Here is a 13,261-nt window from a genome sequence, read left to right as displayed (position 1 = left end):
CCCGAGGCGAGGCTGGGAATGCACGACTGCTTACGAGTCAGGGTCGGGCCCAGCCCTTATATTTGCCAGATCTGCTGACAGCCCCACATCTCAGGGCAGGGCGCTGGCTGATTGGCTCTCTCAGGAAAGCATGATGGGAGCGGGACCTATTTGGTAGCGAGCGGCGCAGACCACCTGTTCTTCTGATTGGCAGTGCTAAATTTAGCATCTCAAAAGGGGCTTTACCAAGGGAATAGAACCGCACTTAAAGACTAACTCTGTTGCGACTTGGGGAAGAGCACTTGTTGCCCATGTTAAAATCTGAAAATAACTGGTCTGAGGAGAATTTGTGGCAATAGAAAACACTTGTGGGCAATTATACAAAACAGCTCCAAACCTGAGGACTCTGCCCTGAGTGAGGCCCCATTCCTGTTCCCTTCCCCCATACAACCAAGCAAATGGACCTGTCAATCATGACAACAGATGAGGGAGTTTATCTCATGCGTAAGACTTCACCTTTTTTTTTTTGAAGAACCAGTGCCTAAAAACCTCAGCACTGAAGAGAGCTCATTTATACTATCTACTTTCTCCAGAATCCACTTGTACTTCGGGGAGAGTTAAGTCAATGTTAATGAGCTAAGTGTTTATACAGCCCTGCAAGAAATAAAGTTGAGAGGCAAAATCTGAACTCTGCTTAGATTTAGCCTAGACAGTGTAAGGATTTCTTTTTTCCAGATTTCATTTTTTTCTGGCATTAATATTTACAAATAGACATGCACTGATCCTTAATGAGCAGCCAAGTCTTTTGTTTAAAACATCCATAGGGTTCTTTTTCAGGCACATGAAAGCTGCCTTACTAATCTCTGGAGTTTGCTCTTACTAATGGGAAGTAGTTAGGAGATGATATAGTTGCTATTTTAGAACTGAATTTAATTTCAAGCAACAGATATTTCAAATACAAAAGAGCATACCAGAAGAGCTTTAAAATAGTTCAGCTGAGAGACTTGAAAAGCTTCACTAAGAGGGAAGAAAATTGTCTTGTTGATAATAAAAAGAGATTTTTCTAAATAAAAGACTAAAATTTTAAATTTTAAGTTAAATTTACATCTGTAATAAAAATTTCCCCTGATGTGGAAGACCATGCATTAGACTTTTCAACTTCCTGAGTATTTCACTCTTGGTAATTATTTATACAGTGATTAACTTGTTAACATTAAACAGGACTAAAATATACTGGACAACTTATGTAATATAGCTATATAGACAAGATGACATATTTATTTAAACATTTGTCTTCTTTTCTTAAGCAGTGATATCTGTATTGTTGGTATTATTTTTCCTACTACAGATGCTATCTGACAAAATCCTGTTTGATTGCTTTATTCAGAAACAACTAGTTTCATGTTATATATCTTAAAAATTATTCCCAATTAGAGACTATGTTACAGGCAACCTGCCAGTCATAAAGCGAAGCTAGACTAGAAATGTCATGTGATCTTTCTGATTTGCACTGTTAAATAGATAACTAACTGGTTATCTATTTAAAATGTGTGCAAGTGTGTGTGTGTGTGTGGTGAGTGCGTGTATGTATATATGCTTTTATTTTTTTAAACAAAATACACATTTTATTTAGGTTGAAATAAACTATACAAAATTGATTTTCTTCACCAAAAATAACAGCAATATTTTCTGTATTATTCCTAGATAAACCACAAAACACTTATTTTTGTGGGTTTTCTAGGTTTTGCTTGTAAATCAAGATGAGGCAGTAGATATAGTCATGAAAAAAGACAGAAGAAAACAGACAAATCAGTATCCATGGCCTCTGATCCTGTCTTGACCATGAAACAGAAGTGTTCAACATATACCTGCCAAAAAGCTTATGAAGATGTAGGCTCAATAAAGGAATGCAAACAGCAACAACCAGATGTGGAACAACAAGGGAAGGCTCTTCCATTCAAACTTTAACTATAACTTGTTCCTTTAACTTCATTTGATAAAGACAGAATCTACACTGAAATCCTTGTTTGGCGAGCTCACATGTTTCTATTACAGTCTGATAATTTTCTTAACTGTCCCTTACAGATTTTTAACAGCATACTTAAAACTCCTAATATTCAAAGGTCAGTCATGAGCTTCATTGTAATGTTTATAAACTGTATTCCTTCCTCCCATACCTCCTCACAATTTATTTCTTCAAAGAACTGATAACTCAATACTTGACAATTGGATCCACAGTGATAAATGTTATGTCTAAAATGACTTAACTAATACAATTCCAAAGTGCCATTAGCAGAGATCACAGAGTGTAACATGGTACTTTCAATGCTATCTTCTGGAAGAACAGTTAGGTCTCCAAAGTATGGGAGTTGAAACGGGCCATTTAAACAGGCAGATTATCAATGACTAATGTACTCAATGGGGGGCCTACAGGTCAAGATATTCAGTGATTAAGTGGCCTACGTACACCTCACAACTTTTCTGTAAGATATTTTCAAATTTCTTACAGTTTTTTTCAAATATCATATATAAGAGAAAGCCTATTTTAAAAGTCTCTTAGGTATCTTCATGGACATATATACACTACCAAATGTAAAATAGATAGCTAGTGGGAAGCAGCCACATAGCACAGGGAGATCAGCTCGGTGCTTTGTGACCACCTAGCAGTGTGGGATAGGGAGGGTGGGAGGGAGACACAAGAGGGAGGAGATATGGGGATATATGTATATGTATAGCTGATTCACTTTGTTATAAAGCAGAAACTAACACACCATTGTAAAGCAATTATACTCCAATAAAGATGTTAAAAAAAAAGTCTCAGGTATTTTCATTGGTTTCTGAATTATCTGTAGGAAGCTCTGACTTACTTGTACACTTGTGTGCTTACTTGTACACTTATCCACCATTAAATCCAAATAATGTTTTATATCAAAATTTATGTTAAGCAAAGCCAGGTTACTTGACCTTTGGTCTGTCAAAGTGTTCCTCAGGTATGCTTTGAGATGCTTTTGCCCGTTTTCATAGTGTTCATTTTCAACCTTCATCACAGGAAGAATACACAGAACCCTCAAAAATGCATAAACATTAGGAAAAAACTTGATGTCTGGCAGATGAAGGGCTTCATAAGTAGTGGGTGGAAGTTCTACATCTTTCCCTCTGTGTTTCCACTTGATTCTCCAACAACGCAGCCCAGCAGAGAGTGTGTCAGGATTAGGTAAATCACTTCTGTACATGTCAGCATGATACTCCTCTGATGTATTGAATTTGAGCTGTCCCATGACAGAGTGTACCAAAGATGAGCATTTAAGAGCTCTGAGGTGCTGTTCTGTGAATATATCTTTCAGGTCCTGAATAATGTGTTCCACTGTTGGAACACTTAGAGTTTCTTTGTAGTAACTCTCAGAGGTTAGCTGAGATTCCAGGTTACTGTGATGAGCTCTGAGAAATTTCCCTGGGAGTTTCATCTGAATATCAAGTTTGGTTGCCAAATTTGTGGCTTTCTCAAACCAAAATTCATGATAAACTTCGATAACTTCCATCACTTTATTTTGTGAATGTAGCCCTGCCGTGAAACTACTAGCTGCAAAGAAGACATCAGAGGTCTGATGACCTTCAGGTCTGCCCCTGAAGATTTTTCCCAAAGGCTCTTGTAAAAGATAGGACATTTTAAAGAACAATGGTAACGATGAAATCAATATCTGTTACCACACTACAGAGTACAAATGCTCGGCCAGCCATGCAGTTATCCCATCTAACATTTGTGTCACTATTATACCATCTAAACATAAAACAAGTGCTTGTAGGAGGTCCACTAAGATTTCAAAAGCATCATGCCTGCCTGGCCACTGAGAATGGCGAATTTCCTTCAGTTCTTTGCCCCTTTCTTCATTGTTCTGAACGAGGACAGAAATTACACTGTCAAGCTCTAAAAGCAGTTGTGCCGATCGATGGAAGAAAGAACAAACTTCCTCAGCTGATCCTAATGGGACACATACTCCCATAACAGGCACTGATTTTGCCAACCACATATTTAAGGTACAGGAAGAGCAGAGTGTGTAGATAGCTTGTGGATATTTCTCTAAAAGTCTAGAAGCAAAAACTTTCATTTTGGAAGAAAATCCACTGGACACAAATGTAAGCCTGGCCACAACAGTACTCCATGTTTAATCCTCACTTCTCAGTTACTGTAGTGTGAGATTTCTGCATCAGCTTCATAAGGCAGGAAGCCCACAAATTCCTCTCAGGTGTGAGATTCGTCAACAAACCTCACCAACACAGGCAGGTGCTCTTCCCCTGCTATGTCCATCACACCATCCATGATGATGGAAAAGAAATGAGAGTCTCTCACTTCCCTGAGGGTTTCTTCTCGAATGCAGCTCTCACAGATCTCTAGCATCTTTTTCTGCTGTGTTTTTGAACAGAATAAAGTGTTCACTGCCGTTGTCTCAAAGCACTTTCTCAGAACCTCTTCACCAGAATGGATCCGGCACTCCAGCAGGGCTTGAAAGTTATCAGGAGCAAAGAGACCTTCTGGGATTTCATCAGCTTCATGTCCATCCAGAGGTATGGTCTGTTTTCCCATAAGAATCAAAATTTCAAATAAAGATTTTAAGTATTCTTTGTTTTCCTTCTCTTCAAGGGTTAAAGGTCCTCCTGCTCTTCACCCCCTTCTTCTGCACTGGGGTCCTGAGCATTGCTGTTGTTTATTTGCTTATGTTTTGGGTCCTGTTCAGAAGTTTCATCAATTTTTTTCTGTTTCAGCGTCCTCATTTCATCTTCACTCAATTCTTTTATTCATTTTCTGTGTCTATTGTGTGGATTATTCAAATGGCTGATGAGATCAAATATTGTTGGTATTGCATTATCTCGAAGAACTGTCCTATAAGGACTAGTTCTACAGATCACAGAAGTCTCCAAGTGTTTGGCACACAATCGATAATGTTTATCTAGTTGATCGGGTGTTTTATCTTTTAAGTCGGCTCTCCTACAATTCTCCACACACTTCTGGCATCTGGCTGGATCCCGCGGCAACCTGAAAAAGGCCAGGTCCAACCGCGAGCTCTTCCGCGTGCAGTTGGGGGCCGTGCAGAAGTTCGGCATCATAGTCTGACTGCCGGCCGGCCCAGTCCTCCCCTCCCCCTTCCTCAGGGCAGCCCACCGGCCCGCCTGTCGGGGCCAGGGAGGGGAGCCAGGCCGGCCGGACGGCTCGTTAGGGCCTGTATATATGCTTTTAGATTCACTTGACCTCATATGAAGCATGTTGCTGTATTGTTATGTTTCTTAGAACCAAAATCAAACCACTTTAATTCTTATGGGAATTAGACGGAATGAATGAATACAACCTTGAAGCTTGTGTCATCTTGACGTGGTGCAATACAGAGAGCTCAAGAGCAGGGAAGATGGACCATATATATTACAGACATAAGGTCAAGTGTCTATCGTCCAAAGCTGCTTATCTACTCACTGTGTTTGGACGTTTTTAGACTTTGCAGTATGGTCAAGATACTTGCCTTTTGGCATTTACATCCTTATATGACATTCAGAGTTAAGAAGGAAGGAAGAAAGGAAGGGAAGGGGAAGGGAGGGGAGGGGAGGGGAGGAAGAGACCAGTTAGTAAATAGCTAATATACTACTCTGGAAAGAGTCCATGTTAGTGGATTAGTGGACAATACTGGACAATATGTGATATCATGCTAAGCATTAGCTTTAAAATTAAATATTCCATAGTTGGCATATAGTAAGCTAGCCCAGTGGAAACCAAATACTACTCAGATTTGGGGAGTTTGCTGATGCAGTAAGATCTTAATTTACCACCTTAACAGTGGGGAGGAGTCCCACAGATAATCCAAAACAGCTGATGATTCAAATATAATGCCTACTTAGTTTTGGAATGCATGGTGTGATTCTCTTTTTGAACATTATAGTCATAGCAATTCAATAAATATTTATTAAGCACATGCTCGGTGCTGAATACTCTGCTAAATTATTATAATTTGGGATTCTGTCATTGCTTATTGGCTCAACAAATATCTAATGAGTGGAGACTTTTGCCAGGCATTGTGCTAGGTGATGGCTAAACAGTGGTGACCAACAAGACAGTTATGGTTCCTGTACTTTTGGAGATTGTGGTTCACATAAACTACTAATAAATTCTCAGTAATCTACGACTGAAACCTAGACTAGGATATGTGTAAAACTCCGGCAGTGTCTCCATCTACACAACTGTGGTTGCTCTCAGACTTTGTTTATACTCCATCGGACCCGTTACCAAAGGAAGGACTTATTGGGGGTTATTTGAGAAATGGGTACAGTTTTCAAGACTAATGTAATAGTCCTTTGTGAGAGAAAAGAGTAAAATTAAGGTCTCTTATAATTCATTAAATTTTTGTGTGCATTCTTACTGTGTTAAACACGATTCAAGCACTGGGATTATAGCAATGCACGCAATAGACAGAATCTCTGCTCTCAAGGAGATAATTAGCACAATAATATGTGGTAATAATAGTATAGCTATAAAGTCCCTTCCACTCATAAAGTGTTTCAAAGTGAAATATAGGCTTATCATTGAGCTATTTTCACACAGAGAAGTAGAAAAGCAAATTCAGGAAGTGCACAGGGAAGAAGAATGCGCTGACCCAAACAACCCGTTCTGATGGATAGGCGTCTGTGTTCCTTGAGTTACAAAGGCAAGCAAACCTACATCGGGGACATGGGGGACAAGGAAGTGCTGCTTAAAATTTGAGGCTTCTCTTTGTCCTACTTTTTTACTACCTCCAGTTACAGGTGCTTTAGTAGTAAGATTGAATTAATTGCTTTCTACAATTGTTTACAGGTGTACTAACAGTCACTCACATTTAATGGCACATTAAATACGAAAAATTTATTTTAGACACGTGTGATACTTCTATCAAAATTAGAAAGATCAAAAAGTTGGTCTTATCCTGCCGAAGAGGCAAGAGACTTTTTCTTCCCTCTTTGTTTCCTGGCGCACAAGGAGAGGGGATTAAGAGCGCTGCTTAAAGGAGCTCCAGAGACGGATGCGAGCCGCGGCTAACAGCGCGGACCCCAGAGACGGGCATGAGACGCTAAGGCTGCTGCTGCCGCCACCAAGAAGCCTGTGTGCGAGCACAGGCCACTCTCCACACCTCCCTTCCGGGGAGCCTGTGCAGCCCGCCACTGCCAGGGTCCCGGGATCCGGGGACAACTTCCCCGGGAGAACGCACGGCGCGCCTCAGGCTGGTACAACGTCATAACCGACCTCTGTCGCCGCAGGCCCGCCCCGCACTCCGTGCCCCTCCCTCCCCCCAGCCTGAGTGAGCCAGAGCCCCGGAATCAGCGGCTCCTTTAACCCCGTCCTGTCTGAGCGAAGAACAGACGCCCTCCGGCGACCTACACGCAGAGGCGGGGCCCAATCCAAAGCTGAACCCCGGGAGCTGTGCGAACAAAGAGAAAGGGAAATCTCTCCCAGCAGCCTCAGAAGCAGCGGATTAAAGCTCCACAATCAACTTGATGTACCCTGCATCTGTGGAATACCTGAATAGACAACGAATCATCCCAAATTAAGGAGGTGGACTTTGAGAGCAAGATTTATGATTGTTTCCTCTTTTTGTGAGTGTGTATATGTATGCTTCTGTGTGAGATTTTGTCTGTATAGCTTTGCTTTCACCATTTGTCCTAGGGCTGTATCTCTCTTGATTTTTTTTACTTAAAAAATTTTTTTTAATATTTTTTTATTTTAATAACTTTATTTTACCTTAGTATATTTTATTTTATCCTCTTTCTTTCTTTCCCTCCTTCCTTCCTTCCTTCCTCCCTCCCTCCCTCCCTCTCTCTCTCTCTCTTTCTTTCTTTCTTTCTACTTTTTCTCCCTTTTATTCTGAGCCGTGTGGATGAAAGGCTCTTGGTGCTGCAGTCAGGAGTCAGTGCTGTGCCTCTGAGGTGGGAGAGCCAACTTCAGATCACTGGTCCACAAGAGACCTCCCAGCTCCACGTAATATCAAACGGCGAAAATCTCCCAGAGATCTCCATCTCAACACCAACACCCAGCTTCACTCAACGACCAGCAAGCTACAGTGCTGGACACCCTATGCAGCCTGCATAAGCACCCAACATAGGAGCACCACAATACATAAGGCAAATACTAACAGCCATAAAAGGGGAAATCGACAGTAACACATTCATAGTAAGGGACTTTAACACCCCACTTTCACCAATGGACAGATCATCCAAAATGAAAATAAATAAGGAAACACAAGCTTTAAATGATACATTAAATAAGATGGACTTAATTGATATTTATAGGACATTCCATCCAAAAACAACAGAATACACATTTTTCTCAAGTGTTCGTGGAACATTCTCCATGATAGATCATATCTTGGGTCACAAATCAAGCCTTGGTAAATTTAAGAAAACTGAAATTGTATCAAGTACCTTTTCTGACCACAATGCTATGAGACTAGTTATCCATTACAGGAAAAGATGTGTAAAAAATACAAACACATGGAGGCTAAACAATACATTACTTAATAACAAAGTGATCAGTGAAGAAATCAAAGAGAAAATCAAAAAATACCTAGAAACAAATGACAATTGAGACATGACGACCCAAAACCTATGGGATGCAACAAAAGCAGTTCTACGAGGGAAGTTTATAGCAATACAATCCTATCTTAAGAAACAGGAAACATCTCGAATAAACAACCTAACCTTGCACCTAAAGCAATTAGAGAAAGAAGAACAAAAAAAGCCCAAAGTTAGCAGAAGGAAAGAAATCATAAAGATCAGACCAGAAATAAATGAAAAAGAAATGAAGGAAACGATAGCAAAGATCAATAAAACTAAAAGCTGGTTCTTTGAGAAGATAAACAAACTTGATAAACCATTAGCCAGACTCATCAAGAAAATAAGGGAGAAGACTCAAATCAATAGAATTAGAAATGAAAAAGGAGAAGTAACAACTGCCACTGCAGAAGTACAAAAGATCATGAGAGATTACTACAAGCAGCTCTAGGCCAATAAAATGGACAATCTGGAAGAAATGGACAAATTCTTAGAAATGCACAAACTGTCAAGACTGAATCAGGAAGAAATAGAAAATATGAACAGACCAATCACAAGCACTGAAATTGAAACTGTGATTAAAAATCTTCCAACAAACAAAAGCCCAGGACAAGATGGCTTCACAGGCGAGTTCTTTGAAACATGTAGAGAAGAGCTAACACCTGTCCTTCTCAAACTCTTCCAAAATATAGCAGAAGGAGGAACACTCCCAAACTCATTCTATGAGGCCACCATCACCCTGATACGAAAACCAGACAACGATGCCACAAAGAAAGAAAACTACAGGCCAATATCACTGATGAACATACATGCAAAAATCCTCAACAAAATACTAGCAAACAGAATCCAACATCACATTAAAAGGATCATACACCATAATCAAGTGGGGTTTATTCCAGGAATGCAAGGGTTCTTCAATATATGCAAATCAATCAATGTGATACACCATATTAACAAATTGAAGAAGAAAAACCAGATGGTCATCTCAATAGATGCAGAGAAAGCTTTTGACAAAATTCAATACCCATTTATGATAAAAACCCTCCAGAAAGTAGGCATAGAGGGAACTTTCCTCAACATAATAAAGGCCATATATGACAAAGCCACAGCCATCATCGTTCTCAATGGTGAGAAACTGAAACCATTTCCACTAAACTCAGGAGCAAGACAAGGTTGCCCACTCTCACCACTCTTATTCAACATAGTTTTGGAAGTTTTAGCCACAGCAATCAGAGAAGAAAAGGATATAAAAGGAATCCAAATTGGAAAAGAAGACGTAAAGCTGTCACTGTTTGCAGATGACATGATACTTATACATAGAGAGTCCTAAAGATGCTACCAGAAAACTACTAGAGCTAATCAATAAATTTGGTAAAGTAGCAGGATACAAATTTAATGCACAGAAATCTCTGGCATTCCTATACACTAATGATGAAAAATCTGAAAGTGAAATCAAGAAAACACTCCCATTTACCATTGCAACAAAAACAATAAAATATCTAGGAATAAACCTACCTAAGGAGACAAAAGACCTGTATGCAGAGAAGGATAAGACACTGATGAAAGAAATTAAAGATGATACAAATAGATGGAGAGATATACCATGTTCTTGGATTGGAAGAATCAACATTGTGAAAATGAATCTACTACCCAAAGCAATCTACAGATTCAATGCAATCCCTATCAAACTACCACTGGCATTTTTCACAGAACTAGAACAAAAAATTTCACAATTTGTATGGAAACACAAAAGACCCCGAATAGCCAAAGCAATCTTGAGAACGAAAAACAGAGCTGGAGGAATCAGGCTCCCTGAGTTCAGACTATACTACAAAGCTACAGTAATCAAGACAGTATGGTACTGGCACAAAAACAGAAGTATAGATCAATGGAACAGGATATAAATCCCAGAGATAAACCCAAGCACATATGGTCACCTTATCTTTGATAAAGGAGGCAGGAATGTACAGTGGAGAAAGGACAGCCTCTTCAATAAGTGGTGCTGGGAAAACTGGACAGGTACATGTAAAAGTATGAGATTAGATCACCATACACAAAAATAAGCTCAAAATGGATTAAAGACCTAAATGTAAGGCCAGAAACCACCAAACTCTTAGAGGAAAACATAGGCAGAACACTCTGTGACATAAATCACAGCAAGATCCTTTTTGACCCACCTCCTAGAGAAATGGAAATAAAAACAAAAATAAACATATGAGCCAACAAACACATGAAAGAATGCTCAACATCATTAATCATTAGAGAAATCAAAATGACAATGAGATATAATCTCACACCTGTCAGAATGGCCATCATCAAAAAATCTAGAAACAATAAATGCTGGAGAGGGTGTGAAGAAAAGGGAACACTCTTGCACTGCTGGTGGGAATATGAATTGGTACAGCCACTATGGAGAACAGTATACCATATGAACAGAACTACCATATGACCCAGCAATCCCACTACTGGGCATATACCCTGAGAAAACCATAATTCAAAAAGAGTCATGTACCAAAATGTTCATTGCAGCTCTATTTACTATAGCCAGGAGATGGAAACAACCTAAGTGTCCATCATCGGATGAATGGATAAAGAAGATGTGGCACATATATACAATGGAATATTACTCAGCCATAAAAAAAATGAAATTGAGCTATTTGTAATGAAGTGGATGGACCTAGAGTCTATCATACAGAGTGAAGTAAGTCAGAAAGAGAGAGACAAATATCGTATGCTAACACATATATATGGAATTTAAGAAAAAAAAAATGTCATGAAGAACCTGGGGTAAAACAGGAATAAAGACACAGACCTACTAGAAAATGGACTTGAGGATATGGGGAGGGGGAAGGGTAAGCTGTGACAAAGTGAGAGAGTGGCATGGACATATATACACTACCAAACGTAAGGTAGATAGCTAGTGGGAAGCAGCCGCATAGCACAGGGAGATCAGCTCGGTGCTTTGTGACCACCTGGAGGGGTGGAATAGGGAGAGTGGGAGGGAGGGAGAAGAGGGAAGAGATATGGGAACATATGTATATGTATAACTGATTCACTTTGTTATAAAGCAGAAACTAACACACCATTGTAAAGCAATTATACTCCAAAAAGATGTAAAAAAAAAACCCAAAAAAACCAAAAAACTAACACACCATTGTGAAGGAATTATACTCCAATAAAGATGTTAAAAAAAAAAAAAAGTTGGTCTTGTGTATCTTAGTAGCACTGACTCCAGGGGCATGTGGAATTTTGCTCCTACCCTACACGGGCTTAGGCAACTCGAATTTTGGAGTCTCAGATTTGTCAATTGTAAATTGGGGATTATAATATCTACCTCAAAGGGTTTGGGGGAAGATGTCCTATAAATATCTATTAAGTCCATCTTGTTGAATGTATCACTTAAAGCTTGTGTTTCCTTATTTATTTTCATTTTGGATGATCTGTCCATTGGTGAAAGTGGGGTGTTAAAGTCCCCTACTATGAATGTGTTACTGTCGATTTCCCCTTTTATGGCTGTTAGTATTTGCCTTATGTATTGTGGTGCTCCTATGTTGGGTGCTTATGCAGGCTGCATAGGGTGTCCAGCACTGTAGCTTGCTGGTCGTTGAGTGAAGCTGGGTGTTGGTGTTGAGATGGAGATCTCTGGGAGATTTTCGCCGTTTGATATTACGTGGAGCTGGGAGGTCTCTTGTGGACCAGTGATCTGAAGTTGGCTCTCCCACCTCAGAGGCACAGCACTGACTCCTGACTGCAGCACCAAGAGCCTTTCATCCACACGGCTCAGAATAAAAGGGAGAAAAAGTAGAAAGAAAGAAAGAAAGAGGATAAAAGAAAATAAAGTAAGTTAAAATAAAATAAAGTTATTTACAATTGTTATATCTTCTTGGATCGATGCCTTGATCATTATGCAGTTTCCTTCTTTGTCTCTTCTAATAGTCTTTATTTTAACATCTATTTTCTCGGATATGAGAATTGCTACTCCAGCTTTCTTTTGGTTTCCATTTGCATGGAATATCTTTTTCCATCTCCTCACTTTCAGTCTGTATGTGTCTCTAGGGGTCTGAAGTGGGTCTCTTGTAGACAGCATATATATGGGTCTGTTTTTTGTATCCATTCAGCCAGTCTGTGTCTTTTGGTTGGAGCATTTAATCCATTTACATTTAAGGTAATTATCGACATGTATGTTCCTATTCCCATTTTCTTAATTGTTTTGCGTTTGTTATTGTAGGTCTTTTCCTTCTCTTGTGTTTCTTGCCTAGAGAAGATCCTTTAGCATTTGTTGTAAAGCTGGTTTGGTGGTGCTGAACTCTCTCAGCTTTTGCTTGTCTGTAAAGGTTTTAATTTCTCCATCAAATCTGAATGAGATCCTTGCTGGGTAGAGTAATCTTGGTTGTAGGTTTTTGTCCTTCATCACTTTAAATATGTCCTGCCAGTCCCTTCTGGCTTGCAGAGTTTCTGCTGAAAGATCAGCTGTTAACCTTATGGGGATTCCCTTGTGTGTTATTTGTTGTTTTTCCCTTGCTGCTTTTAATATGTTTTCTTTGTATTTAATTTTTGACAGTTTGATTAATATGTGTCTTGGCGTGTTTCTCCTTGGATTTATCCTGTATGGGACTCTCTGTGCTTCCTGGACTGATTAACTATTTCCTTTCCCATATTAGGGAAGTTTTCAACTATAATCTCTTCAAATATTTTCTCAATCCCTTTCTTTTTCTCTTCT

The 13,261-nt window shown here is 39.5% G+C and overlaps 1 pseudogene; it reads right to left on the bottom strand.

The window, feature by feature from the left end:
- Window positions 1-2,796: 2,796 nt before the first annotated feature.
- Window positions 2,797-5,079, bottom strand: LOC101325749 (52 kDa repressor of the inhibitor of the protein kinase pseudogene; annotated as a pseudogene).
- Window positions 5,080-13,261: the final 8,182 nt, after the last annotated feature.

The sequence above is a fragment of the Tursiops truncatus genome, chromosome 7, assembly GCF_011762595.2.
Source record: "Tursiops truncatus isolate mTurTru1 chromosome 7, mTurTru1.mat.Y, whole genome shotgun sequence".
NCBI lineage: Eukaryota > Metazoa > Chordata > Mammalia > Artiodactyla > Delphinidae > Tursiops > Tursiops truncatus.
The sequence above is the reverse complement of the archived record's forward strand: the minus strand, read 5'-3'. Positions and strand labels throughout refer to the sequence as shown.